Here is a 22,458-nt window from a genome sequence, read left to right as displayed (position 1 = left end):
AGAATTACCAACATGTGACAGAGAGACACAAAATGAACAAATGTCGTTAGAAAAATGGTGGCAGCAGACCTCTTTTATACAAGATTGATATAAACTTTCAACTTGTAAGAATGTGATATATGCAAAGTTTAATAAAGGGAAGCACAATAAAAATGTATGTATATATTATTAACTATGATCATCATACTGTACATAAGATCCCCAGAACTTTTTCATATTATAGTTGCAAGTTTGTACCCTTTGACCACCTTATTCCACCCCAGGTTCACCTCTTGTCAACTCAACTCTAAGTTTCCATTAGTTTGCTTTTTCTTCAGATTCTATATGTAAGGGATATCATAATACATAAATTAAAATATATATAAAATCTTTGAAATATTTCACTTAGTATAAGACCTTCAAGATCCATCCATGCTGTTGTAAATGGCAGTATTTCTTAATTTTTCATGGTTCAGTAGTATTCCATAGTATATATTTACCATACTTATTTTATCCATTCACCCAATATGGATACTGAAGTTATTTCCATCTCTTGCTTAGAGTTAATAATTTTATAATGAACATAAGAGTGCAGATATGTCTTCGAATAGTGACTTCGTTTCCTTTAGATATATACCTAGAGGTGGGATTACTGAATCATATGGTGATTTTACTTTTAATAATATGAATAATCTCCATACTGTTTTCCATACAAATTTATATCCCTATCACAGTACATAAGTTCCCCATTTTCCCCAATATTTATCAAAATTTGTCAGTTTTAATTTTTTGGTTTTATATATTCTAATAGGTAGTAATATCTTGTTGTGTTTTTCAGAGGTAAACAACAACAACAACAACATAATGACTTTGCCCTGAGTTTTTACGTTGAGCACTTTTTAATGCTCCTGTTGGTCATTTATATAACTTTTTTGAAAAAAAAGTCTATTGATATCCTTTTGCTATTTTTTAAATTATATATTTTTTTCTATTTGTATCTGTTGGTTATTAACCTCTTTTCAGATATAAGATTTGTAAGTATTTTCTTCCATTCTGTGGATTGTGTTTTCATTCCCTTTTGGTTTTTTTTGGCAATGCAGAAACTTTAGTTTGATGTAATACCATGTATTTATTTTTGCTTTTTTTGCTTGTGTTTTTGGCCTGGTATCCAAAAAACTATTGGCAAGACCAATGTCCAGGAGAATTTTTCCTATGTTTTCCTTTAGGAAATTTAGTTTCATGCATCACATTTAAGTCTTTAATCTATTTCAAGTTAAGATTTATGAGTGATATAAGGTTCCAGTTTCATGCTGGTTTATGTGACTATTCAGTTTTAAATATCATTTATTGAACAGACTATCTTTACCCATTATATATGTTGGCCCCTGTCAAATATTAGGTGACTGTATGAAAGGATTTATTTCTGGACTCTCAATTCTGTTCTACTTGTTTACTGGTCTGTTTTTATGCCAGTATACTTTATTGTTTTGAGCATGAGGGCTTTGTAGTATAGTTTCAAATCAAGAAGTGTAATTTCGCTTCTTCATTCTTTCTCAGAACTGCTTTAATTATTTGTTGTCTTTTATGGTCTCATATAAATTTTAGGATTCTTTACTTCTGTAAAAAAAAATATTGGATTTTTTAAAAAGATTTTTTATTTATTTATTTGACAGAGAGAGATGACAAGCAGGCAGAGAGGCAGGCAGAGAGAGAAGAGGTAGCAGCTTCGTGCTGAGCTGAGAGCCTGATGCAGGGCTCGATCCCAGGACCCTGGGATCATGACCTGAGCCGAAGGCAGCGGCTTAACCCACTGAGCCACCCAGGCGCCCCTAACATTGGATTTTTGATAGGAATTGAATTTACAGATGGTTTTCGGTAGTATGGACATTTTAACAATGTTAATTCTTACCATTCATAAATATGAGCTATCTTTCCATTTATGTCTCCTTCAAATTCTTTATCAATGTCATAGTTTATGGGGTACAGATCTTTCATCTTCTTAGTTAAATCTTTTCCTAAGTATTTTGTTATTTTTGATGCTATTGTGAATTAGATTGTTCTCTTTATTTTTTCAGATAGTTCATCATTAGAGTGTTAAAATGCTCCTGTCTTGTGCTTACTTTGGCAGCACATATACTAAAATTGGAATGATGCAGAGAAGATTAGCGTGATCACTGAGCAAGGATGACATGAAAAACTATTTTAAAAAAACGAAACAAAACAAAATTCCTGTCTTTTATATATTGATCTTGTATTTGGCAGCTTTATTAAATTTGTTTATTCAAAATTTTTTGTGAAGTTTTTAGGATTTTTTTACATGTAAGTTCATGTTATCCAAAAAAAGAAAATTTTACTTCTTCCTTTTTTTTTTTTTTTGGAGTCTTTTATTTCTTTGTGTTCCTTGTTTCTCTGGCTAGGACATCCAGTACTATGTCAAATGAGAGTAGTGAAAGTGGACACACTTGTCTTTTTTCTGATCTTTAAGGGGAAAACTTTCAAACTTTTTTGATTGAATATGAGATTAGCTCTGGGCTTGGGCTTGCAATATGTGTTTTTTCTTTAATGGATTTTTTAAATTATTTTTAAAAATTTTTTTATAAACATATAATGTGTTTTTATCCCTAGGGGTACAGGTCTGTGAATCACCAGGTTTACACATTTCACCGCAGTCACCATCACTCACCATAGCACCTGCTCTCCCCAATGTCCATACCCCCACCATCCTCTCCCAACACACCTCCCCCCAGCAACCCTCATTCTGTTTTGTGAGATTCAGTCTTTTATGGTTTGTCTCCCTCCCAATCCCATCTTCTTTTATTTTTCTTTTCGTACGCCCGAAACCGCCTATGTTGCATCTCCACTTCATCATATCAGGGAGATCATATGATAGTTGTCTTTCTCAGATTGATTTATTTCGCCAAGCATAATACCCTCTAGTTCCATCCATGTCATCACAAATAGCAGGATTTCATTTTTTTGATGGCTGCACAGTATCCCATTTTACATATATACCACATCTTATTTATTGATTGATCCGTTGAAGGACATTTAGGTTCTTTCCATAGTTTAACTATTGTGGACATTGCTGCTATAAACACTTGGGTGCATGTGCCCCTTCAGAATGCCACGTTTGTATCTTTAGGGTATATACCCAGTACTACAATCACTGGGTCATAGGGTACTTCTATTTTCAGCTTTTTGAGGCACCTCCATGCTGTTTTCCAGAGTGGTTGCACCAGCTTGCATTCCCACGTACAGTGTAGGAGGGTTGCCCTTTCTCCACATCCTCGCCAGCATCTGTCATTGACTGACTTGTTAGTTTTAGCCATTCTGAAAGGTGTGAGGTGGTATCTCATTCCGGTTTTGATTTGTATTTCCCTGATGCCGAGTGATGTGGAGCATTTTTTCATGTGTCTGTTGGCCATTTGGATGTATTCTTTGCAGAAATGTCTGTTCATGTCCTCTGCCCATTTCTTGATTGGATTATTTGTTCTTAGGGTGTTGAGTTTGATAAGCTCTTTATAGATTTTGGATAGATACTGGCCCTTTATCTGGTATGTCATTTGCAAAGATCTTCTCCCAGATAACTTCTGACAGTCATCTTTTGGCTTTGTTAACTGTTTCCTTTGCTGTGCAAAAGCTTTTTGATCTGATGAAATCCCAGTAGTTCATTCTTGCCCTTGCTTCCCTTGCCTTTGGCGATGTTCCTAGGAAGAAGTTGCTGCTGCTGAGGTCAAAGAGGTTGCTACCTGTTCTCTCCTCAAGGATTTTGATGGATTCCTTTCTCACTTTATGCTTCTTCATCCATTTCCAGTCTATTTTCATGTGTGGTGTAAGGAAATGGTCCAATTTCATTTTTCTGCGTGTGGCTGTTCAATTTCCCCAACACCATTTGTTGAAGAGGCTGTCTTTTTTCCATAGGACATTCCTTCCTGCTTTGTTGAAGATTAGTTGACCATAGAGTTGAGGGTGTATTTCTGGGCTCTCTATTCTGTTCCATTGATCTATGTCTGTTTTGGGGACAGTTCCCTACTATCTTGATGATGACAACTTTGTAATAGAGCTTGAGGTCTGGAATTGTGATGCCAACAACTTTGGCTTTCTTTTTCAATATTCCTCTGGCTCTTCGAGGTATTTTCTGGTTCCATATGTATTTTAGGATGATTTGTCCCATTTCTTTGAAAACAATGGATGGGACTTTGATAGGGATTGCATTAAATGTGTAGATTGCTTTAGGTAGCATAGACATTTTCACAATATTTGTTCTTCCAATACAGGAGCATGGAACATTTTTCCATTTCTTTGTGTCTTCTTCAATTTCTTTCATGAGTACTTTAGAGTTTTCTGAGTATAGATTCTTTGTTAGGTTTATTCCTAGGTATCTTAGGGTTTTGCGTGCAGTTGTAAATGGGATTCACTCCTTAATTTCTATTTCTTCAGTCTTGTTGGTATAAAAAAATGCAACCAATTTCTGTTCATTGATTTATATCCTGACACTTTACAGAATTTCTATACAAGTTATAGCAGATTTGGAGTGGAGTCCTTTAAGTTTTCCACATACAGTATCATATCATCTGCAAACAGGGATAGTTTGACTTCTCTTCTGCCAATTTGGCAAAATTTGGATGGCTTTAATTTCTTTTTGTTGTCTGATTGCTGAGGCTAGGACTTCGAGTACAATGTTGAATAGCAGTGGTGATAACGGACATCCCTGCCGTGTTCCTGACCTCAGCGGAAAAGTATTCAGTTTTTCTCCATTGAGAATGATATTTGCAGTGGGTTTTTCATAGATGGCTTTGATAATATTGATAATATGTGCCCTCTATCGCTACACTTTGAAGAGTTTTTTTTTAAGATTTAATTTATTTATTTGACAGAGAGAGAGATCACAAATAGGCAGAGAGACAGACAGAGAGAGAGATGAGGAGAAGCAGGCTCCCTGCTGAGCAGAAAGCCCAATGCAGGACTCGATCCCAGGCCCCTGGGATCATGACCTGAGCCGAAGGTAGAGGCTCAACCCACTGAGCCACCCAGGTGGCCCCACTTTGAAGAGTTTTAATCAGGAAGGGATACTGCACTTTGCCAAATGCTTTTTCAGCATCTATGGAGAGTATCATATGGTTCTTGTTCTTTCTTTTATTGATGTGTTGTATCACATTGATTGATTTGCAGATGTTGAACCAACCTTGTAGCCCTGGAATAAATCCAAGTTGGTCGTGGTGAATAATCCTTTTAATGTACTGTTGAATCTTATTGGCTAGTATTTTGGTGAGAATTTTCGCATCTGTGTTCATCAAGGATATTGGTCTGTAGTTCTCTTTTTTGATGGGATCCTTGTCTGGTTTTGGGATCAAGGTGATGCTGGCCTCAGAAAAAAAAGAGTTTGGGAGTTTTCCTTCCATTTCTATTTTTTTGGAACAGTATCATGAGAATAGGAATTAATTCTTCTTTAAATGTTTGGTATCATTCCCCTGGGAAGCCATCTGGCCCGGGGCTTTTGTTTGTTTGGAGATTGTTGATGACTGTTTCAATCTCCGTACTGGTTATGGGTCTGCTCAGGTTTTCTATTTCTTCCTGGTTCAGTTGTGGTAGTTTATATGTCTCTAGGAATGTATCCATTTCTTACAGATTGTTGAATTTATTGGCGTAGAGTTGCTCATAGTATGTTCTTATAATTGTTTGTATTTCTTTGGTGTTGGTTGTGATCTCTCCTCTTTCATTCATGATTTTATTTATTTGGGTTCTTTCTCTTTTCTTTTTGATAAGTCTGGAAAGGGGTTTATCAATCTTATTAATTCTTTCAAAGAACCAGTTTCCTAATTTCGTTGATTTGTTCTATTGTTTTTTTTTTTTGTTGTTGTTGTTGTTTTGTGGTTTTTGTTTGTTTGCTTCTATTTCATTGATTTCTGCTCTGATCTTTATTATTCCTCTTCGCCTGCTGGGTTTAGGCTTTCCTTGTTGTTCTTTCTCCAACTCCTTTAGGTGTAGGGTTATGTTGTGTATTTGAGATCTGAGAGAGAAGCGTGGTGGCACACGTCTGTCACTGCACTCCCCAGGAGCAAGTCTGGGGAAGGCGCAGCTCGCCGCCCCCAGAGAAGAGAAGGAGCCGTTGGCCTTGTGGTCGGGAAAAGGACGGGAAGCAGGATAGCCTGCCATGGCAGGAAGAGCAGGCCGGTGGCAAGACAAGTGTCACCCGCTCCCTGTGCAGAGAGATGGAAGCCTGGCTGCTAAGGAGACATGAGGGGACGACTAGGGCAGGGAAGCGTGCTCCACTCTGAGGAAGGAGTGTGGGCAGAAGGCAGGCCTGTCCTGTGCCTCTGGTCCCAAGGGGACAGCATCTCCTTGACCTCCTGTCCATAGGGCATACTTGGGCTAGCTACCAGGCGCCATACACAGAACTCGCAGAAACAGCACTCTCGAGAAACGGGTAGATGCCATCTTCCTCCAACATGTGACAGCGTTTGCGGTGGCAGGGAGTTTGCGGGGTAGGAGTGGGGACAATCCCCCAAAGCTCCCCATTTCAGTGAACAGGCGGTGTTCAGGGATCCTGTCGCCTCTCCTCTCCTGTGGGGAATACACTGGCCTTGTCTGCGAATCCGCCTAAGGTCCAGTGCCAAAGGCCAAGCGTTTCCTACACCGGGAGATGGTAGTGTGCATAGAGTGCCATCTTAGGCCACGCACGCTGCTGCAGGGTTTTGACTGTTTCTGCTTAGTTCGGCCTGGCAGGGTGAACCCAGGGCGCCAACATGGAGCCCAGGAAAGCAAGGTCCAAGAGACACCAGCACTCCCGTGACTCTTCTTACCTGATGCGACAGAGCGAACACCCAAAGCCTTTCTGAGGAGGAAGCAGCAGCGAAGTTGGGATCGTGCCAAGATGAAAACCTCTGCAAAAGCATAGCAGTCGCTGGGAAATCAGAGTCGGTTCTGAGGGCTGCTGTTGCTGCTTGCCTGACCCTAGTATTCGCAGCATGATGGCAGAAACCCTCATAGAGCGAAAGCCTCTTTGCCCTGGCATCTCTTCTGGGAAAGCACAGCATTCTTTGGGAAATGAGTCCGGTCTGAGGGATGCTCCTGTGCGCCTGAGCTGGTCTCCTCAGCATGGTGTAATAAACCCGCATGGAGCGAAATCCTCTATGCTTGAGCATCCCCTCTGCCTGAGAGAGAAGGGCGTTTGCGCCTGTGGAAAGAGCCTTAAGCAAAGAGACCTGTTTTTCAGTGCGGTCACCAGGAGCATGTCTGTGGAAGGTGCAGCACGCTGCACGGGGAGAAGAGGTGGAGCCGTTGGCGTTCGGGTCTGGACACGGTTGCGAAGCAGGAGAGCTGGCCCTGGCATGCACAGTGGCCGGTGGAAATACAAGTGTCACCCGCTCCCAGTGCAGAGAGACAGAAGTCTGGCTGCTAAGGAGACAGGAGGGGATGAGTAGGGCAGGGCGCATGCTCCACTCTTAGGAAGGAGTCTGGGCAGAAAGCATGCCTCTCCTGAACCTCTGGGCCCAAGGAGACAGCAGCTCCTTGGCCACCCGTCCCTGGGGCAGATATGCGCTAGCCACCAGGCGCCTACTCTGAACTCGCAGAAACTGCTCCCGAAAATGACGGGGAGTCACGTGCCGTCTTCCACCAGGATGTGGAAGCTCGGAGGAGGCACAGGGTTTAAGGGGAAGGAGTGGGCACAGTCCCCCAAAGCTCCCTAATCTGTGCACGGTCCATGTGCAGGGATCCTGTCGCCTCCTCTCTCCTGTGGTGAAGGCACTGGCCTAGACTCCGAGGCTGCCTGAGACCCGGAGCAAAAGGCAAAGCCTAACCTACCCCAGGAGATGGTCATAGGCCTAGAGTGCCATGCTAGGCCAAGCACGCTGCTGCAGGGTTGTGACTGTGTCTGCTTAGTCCAGCATAGCAAGGTGAATCCCGGGCTTAAACTCGGGGACCGGGAAAGCAAGTCCCAAGAGGTACCAGCTCTCCCGCGGCTCTTCTTCCCTCCCGCGCAGAGTGAATACCCAAAGCCTTTCTGAGGAAGCAGCAGCGAAGTGTGTTCGCCCAAGCCAAAGCCTCTGTGAGAGCACAGCATTCGCTGAGAAATGTTCTGCGGGCTGCTGCTGCTTGCCTGAGCCCAGTCTCACGGTGGGAGAAACTCGCATACAGCGAAAGCCTCTTTGCCTGGGCATCTCTCCTGGGAAAGCACAGCGTTCCTTTGGAAATCAGAGTTGGTTTTTGGGATGCTGCTGCTGCTTGCCTGAACTAGTGTCCGCAGCTCGGTGGAAGATACCCGCATGGAGCGAAATACTCTTTGCCCTAGCATCCCCTCTGCCTGAGAGAGAAGCCAAGTGTGGGGAAGGTGCAGCACGCCGCCCCCGGAGAAGAGAAGGAGCCCTTGGCCTTTGGGTCGGGAAACGCTCGGGAAGCAATTTAGCCTGCCGTGGCCGGAACAGCAGGGCGGTGGCAAGACAAGTGTCACCCGCTCCCTGTGCGGAGAGATGGAAGCCTGGCTCCTAAGGAGACATGAGGGGACGACTAGGGCAGGGACGCGTGCTCCACTCTGAGGAAGGAGTGTGGGCAGAGGGCAGGCCTGTCCTGTGCCTCTGGTCCCAAGGGGACAGCATCTCCTTCACCACCTCTCCATAGGGCATACTTGGGCTAGCTACCAGGCGCCATACCCGGAACTCACAGAAACAGCTCCCTCGAGAAAAGGGCAGTCAGATGCCATCTTCCTCCAACATGTGACAGCGTTTACAGTGGCAGGAAGTTTGCGCGGTAGGAGTGGGGACAATGCCCCAAAGCTCCCCATTTCAGTGAACGGGCGGTGTTCAGGGATCCTGTCTCCTCTCCGCTCCTGTGGGGAAGGCACTGGCCTTGTCCGCGAATCCGCCTGAGGTCCAGTGCCAAAGGCCAAGCGTTGCCTACACCGGGCTATGGTACTGTGCATAGAGTGCCATCCTAGGCTACGTACGCTACTGCAGTGTGTTCGCTCTGATGCGGCAGGGAACAACAGCCCTGGGAGAGCTGTTGCCTCTTGGGACGTCCTTTCCCGGGCTCTAAGTTCACGCCGGGGGTTCACCTTGCTATGCCGAACTAAGCAGACACAGTCACAACCCTGCAGCAGCGTGCTTGGCCTAGCATGGCACTCTATGCCTATGACCATGTCCTCGGGTACGTAAGGTTTGGCCCTTTACTCTGTTGCTCAGGCGGATTCTCGGACTAGGCCAGTGCTTTCCCAGCGGAGATGCCCAGGCAAAGAGGCTTTCGCTGTTTGCGGGTTTCTCCCACCACGAGACTGGGCTCAGCAAGAAGCAGAAGCCCGCAGAACATTTCTCAGCGAATGCTGTGCTTTCGCAGAGGCTTTGTCTTGGAACGAGCAGCACTTTGCTGCTGCATCCTCAGCAAGGCTTCAGTCGCGACAGGGAAGAAGAGCTGCGGGAGAGCTAGTGCCTCTTGGGCCTTGCTTTCCTGGGCTCAATGTTCGCGTCCTGGGTTCACCCTGACAGGCCGTACTAAACAGACACAGCCACAACCCTGCAGTAGCGTGCGTAGACTAGGATGGCACTCTATGCACACTATCATCTCCCAGTGTAGGCATCGCTTGGCCTTTTACACTCGCGCTCAGGCGGATTCTCGGACTAGGCCAGTGCTTTCCACACAGGAAAGAAGAGGTGACAGGATCCCTGCACACAGCCCGTGCACTGAATACGGAGCTTTGGGGGACTGTGCCCACTCCTTCGCCTTAAACCCCGTGCCACCTCCAGGCTTCCACATCCTGGAGGAAGACGGCACCTGCCTCCCCGTTATTTCAGGGAGCTGTTTTTGCGAGTTCAGCGTAGGCACCTGGTGGCTAGCGCATGTCTGGTCCAGGGACAGGTGGCCAAGGATTTCGCTCCATGCGGGTTTATTACACCGTGCTGAGGAGACCAGTTCAGGCAAACAGGAGCATCCCTCAGACCGGACTCTGATTTCCCAAAGAATGCTGTGCTATACCAGAGGGGATGCCAGGGCAAAGAGGCTTTCGCTCTATGCGGGTTCTCCCATCGTGCTGCAATTACCAGGCTAAAGCAAGCAGCAACAGCAGCCCTGAGATCTGACTCTAATTTCCCAGCGACTACTATGCTTTTGCAGAGGTTTTCAGCATGGCAGGAACCGCACTTCGCTGCTGCTTCCTCAGAAAGGCTTTGGGTGTTCACTCTGCGCGGCAGCGAAGAAGAGCCGCGGGAGAGCTGGTGCCTCTTGGGACTTGCTTTCCCGGGCTCCGAGGTTACGCCCGGGATTCACCTTGCTATGCGGAACTAAGCAGACACAGTCACAACCCTGCAGCAGCGTGCTTGGCCTAGCATGGCACTCTATGCCTATGACCATCTTATGTGGTAGGTTAGGCTTTGCCATTTGCTCCGGCTCTCAGGCCGACTCCGGGTCTAGGCCAGTGCCTTCACCACAGGAGAGAGGAGGCGACAGGATCCCTGCACTAGGCCCGTGCGCAGATTAGGGAGCTTTGGGGGACTGTGCCCACTCCTTCCCCTTAAACACCATGCTTCCTCCGAGCTTCCCCATCATGGAGGAAGACGGCATCTGACTCCGCATTATTTCTGAGAGCTGATTCGGCGAGTTCAGAGTAGGCGCCTGGTGGCTAGCGCATGTCTGCCCCAAGGACAGCTGGCCAAGGAGCTGCTGTCTCCTTGGGCCCAGAGGCTCAGGACAGGCATGCTTTCTGCCCAGATTCCTTCCTAAGAGTGGAGCACGCGCCCTGCCCTACGCATCCCTTCCTGTCTCCTTAGCAGCCAGGCTTCTGTCTCTCTGCACTGGGAGCCGGGGATACTTGTATTGCCGGCTCTCCTGCTTCGCAATCTTTTCCAGACCAGAAGTCCAACGGCTCCTGCTCTTCTCTCCGGCAGCTTGCTGAACTTTCCACACATATGCTCCTGGGGAGCAGAGTGAAAAAATTTCCCTTTCCTTAAGGCTCTTTCCACAGGTGCAATCGCGCTTCTCTCCCATGCAGCGGGGATGCCCAGGCATAGAGGATTCCGCTCCATATGGGTTTATTACACCGTGCTGAGGAGACCAGCTCAAGCAAACAGGAGCATCCCTCAGACCGGACTCTGATTTCCCAAAGAATGCTGTGCTTTCCCAGAGGGGATGCCAGGGCAAAGAGGCTTTCGCTCCATGCGGGTTTATCCCATCGTTCTGCAAATACTAGGCTAAAGCAAGCAGCAACAGCAGCTCTCAGATCCGACTCTAATTTCCCAGCGACTGCTATGCTTTCGCAGAGGTTTTCACATGGCACGAACCGCACTTCGCTGCTGCTTCCTCAGAAAGGCTTTGGGTGATCACTCTGCGCGGGAGGGAAGAAGAGCCGCGGGAGAGCTGTTGCCTCTTGGGACTTGCTCTCCCGGTCTCCGAGTTTACGCCCGGGATTCACCTTGCTATGCTGAACTAAGCAGACACAGTCACAACCCTGCAGCAGCGTGCTTGGCCTAGCATGGCACTCTATGCCTATGACCATTTCCTGGGGTAGGTTAGGCTTTGGCTTTTGCTCCGGCTCTCAGGCAAACTAGGGGTCTAGGCCAGTGCCTTCACCACAGGAGAGAGGAGGCGACAGGATCCCTACACACGGCCCGTGCACAGATTAGAGAGTTTGTGGGACTGTGCCCACTCCTTCCCCTTAAACCTCGTGCCTCCTCCGAGCTTCCACATCCTGGAGGAAGATGGCATCTGACTCCCCGTTATTTCAGGGAGCTGTTTCTGCGAGTTCAGAGTAGGCGCCTGGTGGCTAGCGCATGTCTGCCCCAGGGACGGGTGGCCAAGGAACTGCTGTCTCCTTGGGCCCAGAGTTAAGGACAGGCATGCTCTCCGCCCAGACACCTTCCCAAGAGTGGAGCACGTGCCCTGCCCTACTCATCCTCTCCTATCTCCTTAGCAGCTAGGCTTCTGTCTCTCTGCACTGGGAGTGGGTGACATTTGTATTTCCTCCGGGTGCTGTGCCTTCCAGGGCCGGTCTCCTGCTTCGCAACCTTTTCGAGACCATGGCCAACAGCACTTGCTCTTCTCCCCGAGCAGCGTGCTGCACCTACCACAGACTACTCCTTGGGACCGCCCTGAAAAACGTGTCCCTTTTCTTTAATGCTCTTTCCAGAGGCGCAACGGCGCTTCTCTCTCAGGCAGAGGGGATGCCCAGGCATAGAGGATTTCGCTCCCTGCGGGTTTATTACACCGTGCTGAGGAGACCAGCTCACACAAACAGGAGCATAACTCAGACCGGACTCTGATTTCCGAAATAATGGTGTGCTTTCCCAGAGGGGATGCCAGGGCAAAGAGGCTTTCGCTCTATGCGGGTTTCTCCCATCGTGCTGCGAATACGAGTCTAAAGCAAGCAGCAACAGCAGCCCTCAGATCCGACTCTGATTTCCCAGGGAATACTATGCTTACGCAGAGGTTTTCAGCTTGGCACGAACCGCACTTCGCTGCTGCTTCCTCAGAAAGGCTTTGGGTGTTCACTCTGCGCGGCAGTGAAGAAGAGCCTCGGAGAAGCTGGTGCCTCTTGGGACTTGCTTTCCCGGGCTCCGAGGTTACGCCCGGGATTCACCTTGCTATGCCGAACTAAGCAGACACAGTCACAACCTTGCAGCTGCGTGCTTGGCCGAGCATGGCACTCTATGCCTATGACCATCTCCCTGGGTAGGTTAGACTTTGCCTTTTGCTCCGGCTCTCAGGCAGACTCGGGGTCTAGGCCAATGCCTTCACCACAAGAGTGAGGAGGCGACAGGATCCCTGCACACGGCCCGTGCACAGATTAGGGAGATTTGGGGCACTGTGCCCACTCCTTCCCCTTAAACCCCGTGCCTCCTCCAAGCTTCCACTTCCTGGAGGAAGACGGCATCTGACTCCCCGTCATTTCAGGGAGCTGTTTCTTCGAGTTCAGCGTAGGCGTCTTGTGGCTAGCGCATGTCTGCCCCAAGGACAGGTGTCCAAGGAGATGCTGTCTCCTTGGGACCAGACGCACAGTACAGGCATGCTTTCTGCCCAGATTCCTTCCTAAGAGTGGAGCAAGCGCCTCTGCCCTAGTTCGTCCCCTCATGTCTCCTTAGGAGCCAGGCTTCCATCTCTCTGCACAGGGAGCGGGTGACACTTGTTTTGCCACCGGCCTGCTGTTCGTGCCACGGCAGGCTATCCTGCTTCCCGAGCGTTTCCCGACCCCAAGGCCAACGGCTCCTTCTCTTCTCCGGGGGCGGCGTGCTGCGCCTTCCCAACACTTGGCTTCTCTCTCAGGCAGAGGGGATGCTAGGGCAAAGAGTATTTCGCTCCATGCGGGTATCTTCCACCGAGCTGCGGACACTAGATCAGGCAAGCAGCAGCGGCATCCCCAAACCCAACTCTGATTTCCCAAGGAACGCTGTGCTTTCCCAGGGGAGATACCCAGGAAAGAGGCTTTCGCTGTATGCGGGTTTCTCCCACCGCGAGACTGAGCTCAGGCAAGCAGCAGCAGCCCGCAGAACATTTCTCAGCGAATGCTGTGCTCTCCCTGAGGCTTTGGCTTGGAGTGAAAAGCACTTCGCTGCTGCTTCCTCAGAAAGGCTTTGGGTGTTCTCTCTGCGTGGCATGGAAGAAGAGCCGCGGGAGAGCTGGTGCCTCTTGGGACTTGCTTTCCCAAGCTCCGAGTTTATGCCTGGGATTCATCTTGTTATGCCGAACTAAGCAGACACAGTCACAACCCTGCAGCAGCGTGCTTGGCCTAGCATGGCACTCTATGCCTGTGACCATCTCCTGGGGTAGGTTAGGCTTTTCCTTTTGCTCCAGATATCAGGCAGCCTCGGGGTCTAGGCCAGAGCCTTCACCACAGGAGAGGGGAGGCTACAGGATCTCTGCACTCGGGCGTGCACAGATTAGGGAGCTTTGGGGGACTGTGCCCACTCCTTCCCCTTAAACCCGGAGCCTCCTCCAATCTTCCACATCCTGGTGGAAGACGGCATCTGACTCCCCGTTATTTCAGGGAGCTGTTTCTGCGAGTTCAGCGTAGGCGCCTGGTGGCTAACGCATGTCTGCCCCAGGGACTGGTGGCCAAGGAGCTGCTCTCTCCTTGGGCCCAGAGGTTCAGGACAGGCATGCTCTCTGCCCAGACTCCTTCAAAGAGTGGAGCACGTGCCCTGCCCTACTCATCCCCTTCTGTCTCCTTAGCCGTCAGGCTTCTGTCTCTCTCACTGGGAGTGGGTGACACTTGTATTTCCACCGGCCGCTGTGCCTGCCAGGGCCGGCTCTCCTGCTTCGCAACCGTGTCCAGACCCGAACGCCAACGGCTCCAGCTCTTCTCCCCGTGCAGCGTGCTTCACCTTCCACAGACATGCTCCTGGTGACCGCACTGAAAAACAGGTCCCTTTGCTTAAGGCTGTTTCCACAGGCGCAAACGCGCTTCTCTCTCAGGCAGAGGGGATTCCCAGGCATAGAGGATTTCGCTCCATGCGGGTTTATTACACCATGATGAGGAGACCAGCTCAGGCGCACAGGAGCATCCCTCAGACCGGACTCATTTCCCAAAGAATGCTGTGCTTTCCCAGAAGAGATGCCAGGGCAAAGAGGCTTTCGCTCTATGAGGGTTTCTCCCATCATGCTGCGAATACTAGGGTCAGGCAAGCAGCAACAGCAGCCCTCAGAACCGACTCTGATTTCCCAGCGACTGCTATGCTTTTGCAGAGGTTTTCATCTTGGCACGATCCCAACTTCGCTGCTGCTTCCTCCTCAGAAAGGCTTTGGGTGTACGCTCTGTCGCATCAGGTAAGAAGAGTCACGGGAGTGCTGGTGTCTCTTGGACCTTGCTTTCCTGGGCTCCATGTTGGCGCCCTGGGTTCACCCTGCCAGGACGAACTAAGCAGACACAGTCAAAACCCTGCAGCAGCGTGCGTGGCCTAAGATGGCACTCTATGCACACTACCATCTCCCGGTGTAGGCAACGCTTGGCCTTTGGCACTGGACCTCGGGCGGATTCGCGGACAAGGCCAGTGCCTTCCCCACAGGAGAGGAGAGGCGACAGGATCCCTGAACCCCGCCCGTTCACTGAAATGGGGAGCTTTGAGGAATTGTCCCCACTCCTACCCCGCAAACTCCCTGCCACCGTCAACTCTGTCACATGTTGGAGGAAGATGGCATCTGACTGCCCGTTTCTCGAGGGAGCTGTTTCTGCGAGTTCTGTGTATGGCGCCTGGTAGCTAGCCCAAGTATGCCCTATGGACAGGAGGTCAAGGAGATGCTGTCCCCTTGGGACCAGAGGCACAGGACAGGCCTGCCTTCTGCCCACACTCCTTCCTCAGAGTGGAGCACGCGTCCCTGCCCTAGTCGTCCCCTCATGTCTCCTTAGCAGCCAGGCTTCCATCTCTCTGCACAGGGAGCGGGTGACACTTGTCTTGCCACCGGCCTGCTCTTCCTGCCATGGCAGGCTACCCTGCTTCCCGTCCTTTTCCCGACCACAAGGCCAACGGCTCCTTCTCTTCTCTGGGGGCGGCGAGCTGCGCCTTCCCCAGACTTGCTCCTGGGGAGTGCAGTGACAGACGTGTGCCACCACGCTTCTCTCTCAGATCTCAAATACACAACATAACCCTACACCTAAAGGAGTTGGAGAAAGAACAACAAGGAAAGCCTAAACCCAGCAGGCGAAGAGGAATAATAAAGATCAGAGCAGAAATCAATGAAATAGAAGCAAACAAACAAAAACCACAAAACAACAACAACAACAACAACAAAAACAATAGAACAAATCAACGAAATTAGGAAACTGGTTCTTTGAAAGAATTAATAAGATTGATAAACCCCTTTCCAGACTTATCAAAAAGAAAAGAGAAAGAACCCAAATAAATAAAATCATGAATGAAAGAGGAGAGATCACAACCAACACCAAAGAAATACAAACAATTATAAGAACATACTATGAGCAACTCTACGCCAATAAATTCAACAATCTGTAAGAAATGGATACATTCCTAGAGACATATAAACTACCACAACTGAACCACGAAGAAATAGAAAACCTGAGCAGACCCATAACCAGTACGGAGATTGAAACAGTCATCAACAATCTCCAAACAAACAAAAGCCCCGGGCCAGATGGCTTCCCAGGGGAATGATACCAAACATTTAAAGAAGAATTAATTCCTATTCTCATGATACTGTTCCAAAAAAATAGAAATGGAAGGAAAACTCCCAAACTCTTTTTTTTCTGAGGCCAGCATCACCTTGATCCCAAAACCAGACAAGGATCCCATCAAAAAAGAGAACTACAGACCAATATCCTTGATGAACACAGATGCGAAAATTCTCACCAAAATACTAGCCAATAAGATTCAACAGTACATTAAAAGGATTATTCACCACGACCAACTGGGATTTATTCCAGGGCTACAAGGTTGGTTCAACATCTGCAAATCAATCAATGTGATACAACACATCAATAAAAGAAAGAACAAGAACCATATGATACTCTCCATAGATGCTGAAAAAGCATTTGGCAAAGTGCAGTATCCCTTCCTGATTAAAACTCTTCAAAGTGGGGCCACCTGGGTGGCTCAGTGGGTTGAGCCTCTACCTTCGGCTCAGGTCATGATCCCAGGGGCCTGGGATCGAGTCCTGCATTGGGCTTTCTGCTCAGCAGGGAGCCTGCTTCTCCTCATCTCTCTCTCTGTCTGTCTCTCTGCCTATTTGTGATCTCTCTCTCTGTCAAATAAATAAATTAAATCTTAAAAAAAAACTCTTCAAAGTGTAGCGATAGAGGGCACATATTATCAATATTATCAAAGCCATCTATGAAAAACCCACTGCAAATATCATTCTCAATGGAGAAAAACTGAATACTTTTCCGCTGAGGTCAGGAACACGGCAGGGATGTCCGTTATCACCACTGCTATTCAACATTGTACTCGAAGTCCTAGCCTCAGCAATCAGACAACAAAAAGAAATTAAAGCCATCCAAATTTTGCCAAATTGGCAGAAGAGAAGTCAAACTATCCCTGTTTGCAGATGATATGATACTGTATGTGGAAAACTTAAAGGACTCCACTCCAAATCTGCTATAACTTGTATAGAAATTCTGTAAAGTGTCAGGATATAAATCAATGAACAGAAATTGGTTGCATTTTTTTATACCAACAAGACTGAAGAAATAGAAATTAAGGAGTGAATCCCATTTACAACTGCACGCAAAACCCTAAGATACCTAGGAATAAACCTAACAAAGAATCTATACTCAGAAAACTCTAAAGTACTCATGAAAGAAATTGAAGAAGACACAAAGAAATGGAAAAATGTTCCATGCTCCTGTATTGGAAGAACAAATATTGTGAAAATGTCTATGCTACCTAAAGCAATCTACACATTTAATGCAATCCCTATCAAAGTCCCATCCATTGTTTTCAAAGAAATGGGACAAATCATCCTAAAATACATATGGAACCAGAAAATACCTCGAAGAGCCAGAGGAATATTGAAAAAGAAAGCCAAAGTTGTTGGCATCACAATTCCAGACCTCAAGCTCTATTACAAAGTTGTCATCATCAAGATAGTAGGGAACTGTCCCCAAAACAGACATAGATCAATGGAACAGAATAGAGAGCCCAGAAATACACCCTCAACTCTATGGTCAACTAATCTTCAACAAAGCAGGAAGGAATGTCCTATGGAAAAAAGACAGCCTCTTCAACAAATGGTGTTGGGGAAATTGAACAGCCACACGCAGAAAAATGAAATTGGACCATTTCCTTACACCACACATGAAAATAGACTGGAAATGGATGAAGAAGCATAAAGTGAGAAAGGAATCCATCAAAATCCTTGAGGAGAGAACAGGTAGCAACCTCTTTGACCTCAGCAGCAGCAACTTCTTCCTAGGAACATCGCCAAAGGCAAGGGAAGCAAGGGCAAGAATGAACTACTGGGATTTCATCAGATCAAAAAGCTTTTGCACAGCAAAGGAAACAGTTAACAAAGCCAAAAGATGACTGTCAGAAGTTATCTGGGAGAAGATCTTTGCAAATGACATACCAGATAAAGGGCCAGTATCTATCCAAAATCTATAAAGAGCTTATCAAACTCAACACCCTAAGAACAAATAATCCAATCAAGAAATGGGCAGAGGACATGAACAGACATTTCTGCAAAGAATACATCCAAATGGCCAACAGACACATGAAAAAATGCTCCACATCACTCGGCATCAGGGAAATACAAATCAAAACCGGAATGAGATACCACCTCACACCTTTCAGAATGGCTAAAACTAACAAGTCAGTCAATGACAGATGCTGGCGAGGATGTGGAGAAAGGGCAACCCTCCTACACTGTACGTGGGAATGCAAGCTGGTGCAACCACTCTGGAAAACAGCATGGAGGTGCCTCAAAAAGCTGAAAATAGAAGTACCCTATGACCCAGTGATTGTAGTACTGGGTATATACCCTAAAGATACAAACGTGGCATTCTGAAGGGGCACATGCACCCAAGTGTTTATAGCAGCAATGTCCACAATAGTTAAACTATGGAAAGAACCTAAATGTCCTTCAACGGATCAATCAATAAATAAGATGTGGTATATATGTAAAATGGGATACTGTGCAGCCATCAAAAAAATGAAATCCTGCTATTTGTGATGACATGGATGGAACTAGAGGGTATTATGCTTGGCGAAATAAATCAATCTGAGAAAGACAACTATCATATGATCTCCCTGATATGATGAAGTGGAGATGCAACATAGGCGGTTTCGGGCGTACGAAAAGAAAAATAAAAGAAGATGGGATTGGGAGGGAGACAAACCATAAAAGACTGAATCTCACAAAACAGAATGAGGGTTGCTGGGGGGAGGTGTGTTGGGAGAGGATGGTGGGGGTATGGACATTGGGGAGAGCAGGTGCTATGGTGAGTGATGGTGACTGCGGTGAAATGTGTAAACCTGGTGATTCACAGACCTGTACCCCTAGGGATAAAAACACATTATATGTTTATAAAAAAATTTTTAAAAATAATTTAAAAAATCCATTAAAGAAAAAACACATATTGCAAGCCCAAGCCCAGAGCTAATCTCATATTCAATCAAAAAAGTTTGAAAGTTTTCCCCTTAAAGATCAGAAAAAAGACAAGTGTGTCCACTTTCACTACTCTCATTTGACATAGTACTGGATGTCCTAGCCAGAGAAACAAGGAACACAAAGAAATAAAAGACTCCAAAAAAAAAAAAAAAAGGAAGAAGTAAAATTTTCTTTTTTTGGATAACATGAACTTACATGTAAAAAAATCCTAAAAACTTCACAAAAAATTTTGAATAAACAAATTTAATAAAGCTGCCAAATACAAGATCAATATATAAAAGACAGGAATTTTGTTTTGTTTCGTTTTTTTAAAATAGTTTTTCATGTCATCCTTGCTCAGTGATCACGCTAATCTTCTCTGCATCATTCCAATTTTAGTATATGTGCTGCCAAAGTAAGCACAAGACAGGAGCATTTTAACACTCTAATGATGAACTATCTGAAAAAATAAAGAGAACAATCTAATTCACAATAGCATCAAAAATAACAAAATACTTAGGAAAAGATTTAACTAAGAAGATGAAAGATCTGTACCCCATAAACTATGACATTGATAAAGAATTTGAAGGAGACATAAATGGAAAGATAGCTCATATTTATGAATGGTAAGAATTAACATTGTTAAAATGTCCATACTACCGAAAACCATCTGTAAATTCAATTCCTATCAAAAATCCAATGTTAGGGGCGCCTGGGTGGCTCAAGTGGGTTAAGCCGCTGCCTTCGGCTCAGGTCATGATCCCAGGGTCCTGGGATCGAGCCCTGCATCAGGCTCTCAGCTCAGCACGAAGCTGCTACCTCTTCTCTCTCTGCCTGCCTCTCTGCCTGCTTGTCATCTCTCTCTGTCAAATAAATAAATAAAAAATCTTTTTAAAAAATCCAATATTTTTTTTTTACAGAAGTAAAGAATCCTAAAATTTATATGAGACCATAAAAGACAACAAATAATTAAAGCAGTTCTGAGAAAGAATGAAGAAGCGAAATTACACTTCTTGATTTGAAACTATACTACAAAGCCCTCATGCTCAAAACAATAAAGTATACTGGCATAAAAACAGACCAGTAAACAAGTAGAACAGAATTGAGAGTCCAGAAATAAATCCTTTCATACAGTCACCTAATATTTGACAGGAGCCAACATATATAATGGGTAAAGATAGTCTGTTCAATAAATGATATTTAAAACTGAATAGTCACATAAACCAGCATGAAACTGGAACCTTATATCACTCATAAATCTTAACTTGAAATAGATTAAAGACTTAAATGTGATGCATGAAACTAAATTTCCTAAAGGAAAACATAGGAAAAATTCTCCTGGACATTGGTCTTGCCAATAGTTTTTTGGATACCAGGCCAAAAACACAAGCAAAAAAAGCAAAAATAAATACATGGTATTACATCAAACTAAAGTTTCTGCATTGCCAAAAAAAAACCAAAAGGGAATGAAAACACAATCCACAGAATGGAAGAAAATACTTACAAATCTTATATCTGAAAAGAGGTTAATAACCAACAGATACAAATAGAAAAAAATATATAATTTAAAAAATAGCAAAAGGATATCAATAGACTTTTTTTTCAAAAAAGTTATATAAATGACCAACAGGAGCATTAAAAAGTGCTCAACGTAAAAACTCAGGGCAAAGTCATTATGTTGTTGTTGTTGTTGTTTACCTCTGAAAAACACAACAAGATATTACTACCTATTAGAATATATAAAACCAAAAAATTAAAACTGACAAATTTTGATAAATATTGGGGAAAATGGGGAACTTATGTACTGTGATAGGGATATAAATTTGTATGGAAAACAGTATGGAGATTATTCATATTATTAAAAGTAAAATCACCATATGATTCAGTAATCCCACCTCTAGGTATATATCTAAAGGAAACGAAGTCACTATTCGAAGACATATCTGCACTCTTATGTTCATTATAAAATTATTAACTCTAAGCAAGAGATGGAAATAACTTCAGTATCCATATTGGGTGAATGGATAAAATAAGTATGGTAAATATATACTATGGAATACTACTGAACCATGAAAAATTAAGAAATACTGCCATTTACAACAGCATGGATGGATCTTGAAGGTCTTATACTAAGTGAAATATTTCAAAGATTTTATATATATTTTAATTTATGTATTATGATATCCCTTACATACAGAATCTGAAGAAAAAGCAAACTAATGGAAACTTAGAGTTGAGTTGACAAGAGGTGAACCTGGGGTGGAATAAGGTGGTCAAAGGGTACAAACTTGCAACTATAATATGAAAAAGTTCTGGGGATCTTATGTACAGTATGATGATCATAGTTAATAATATATACATACATTTTTATTGTGCTTCCCTTTATTAAACTTTGCATATATCACATTCTTACAAGTTGAAAGTTTATATCAATCTTGTATAAAAGAGGTCTGCTGCCACCATTTTTCTAACGACATTTGTTCATTTTGTGTCTCTCTGTCACATGTTGGTAATTCTTGCAATATTTCAAGTTTTTTCATTATTATTGTATTTGTTATGGTGATCTGTGATCAGTAATTATGACCCACTGAAAACTCAGAACTAGTTTACTTAAGGTATATACCTTGTTTTTTCTTAAAGGCATAATGCTTTTGAACAGTGCAGTATAGTGTTTATTTTTTATATGCACTGGGAAACATAATTTTTTATTTGCACTGGGAAACCAAAAAAAATAATAATAATAATTTGACTTAGTTTATTGAGATAATCACTTTATTGAGGCGGTCTGGAACAAAACCCACAAGACCTCTGAAGTTTATCTCTACGGTACTATATACATAAAAGTTATTGCTAAGAGAGTAGATCTTAAAATTCCTTACCATACATGCATAAAAAACAGTGGCAACTATATGAGATAGTAGATGTATTAACATTTTTATGTAGACTATATTGCAATACAGATGTATGCCAATTTATCAAATTGTACAAAATTTACACAATGTTAAAAGTTTGCAATGTTATAAGAAATCATTTCTTATATTTATAAATTATAATATGTCGATTATTTTTCAATAAAGCTGGAAAAAACTTTTTGTAGAATTAATCTATTTTTCAAAAAAGGAAGTAAGGAAGTAGAAACTGCATCTAACTCTGAAATAATCGAATATAAAATCCATTTTAGTTCTATACACTGGGACAAAAACTATTACTTAGTTTACAATGAAGGAGTACTTAGGAAGCATGAAGGATGGTCTATAAATAAGGCTGAAAGAGCTCAGTTTTAAGGTTTAAATTTAAAATCTTCTTTTGAAATACTAAACTGACCACCCAGTTTTCCAAACATAAATGTCTTAACTGCATGAATTTATTTCATACAACTCTATCATCTAGTTTCATAAGAAAGCAGCATGCAAATTTTGAATAAGACAGACTTGCTTAAGTTTCTTTATGTTCAACAGTAAA

General features: G+C 44.6%; 2 non-coding genes across 2 annotated transcripts; one reads left to right on the top strand and one right to left on the bottom strand.

Moving 5' to 3' along the window:
- Positions 1-2,091: 2,091 nt before the first annotated feature.
- On the top strand, positions 2,092-2,200 carry LOC131813340 (U6 spliceosomal RNA). The gene has a single exon (XR_009346757.1). It is a non-coding gene; the product is annotated as a U6 spliceosomal RNA (small nuclear RNA).
- A 17,110-nt stretch (positions 2,201-19,310) lies between these two features.
- Positions 19,311-19,419, bottom strand: LOC131813339 (U6 spliceosomal RNA). The gene has a single exon (XR_009346756.1). It is a non-coding gene; the product is annotated as a U6 spliceosomal RNA (small nuclear RNA).
- Positions 19,420-22,458: the final 3,039 nt, after the last annotated feature.

The sequence above is a fragment of the Mustela lutreola genome, chromosome 12, assembly GCF_030435805.1.
Source record: "Mustela lutreola isolate mMusLut2 chromosome 12, mMusLut2.pri, whole genome shotgun sequence".
Lineage (NCBI taxonomy): Eukaryota > Metazoa > Chordata > Mammalia > Carnivora > Mustelidae > Mustela > Mustela lutreola.
The sequence above is the reverse complement of the archived record's forward strand: the minus strand, read 5'-3'. Positions and strand labels throughout refer to the sequence as shown.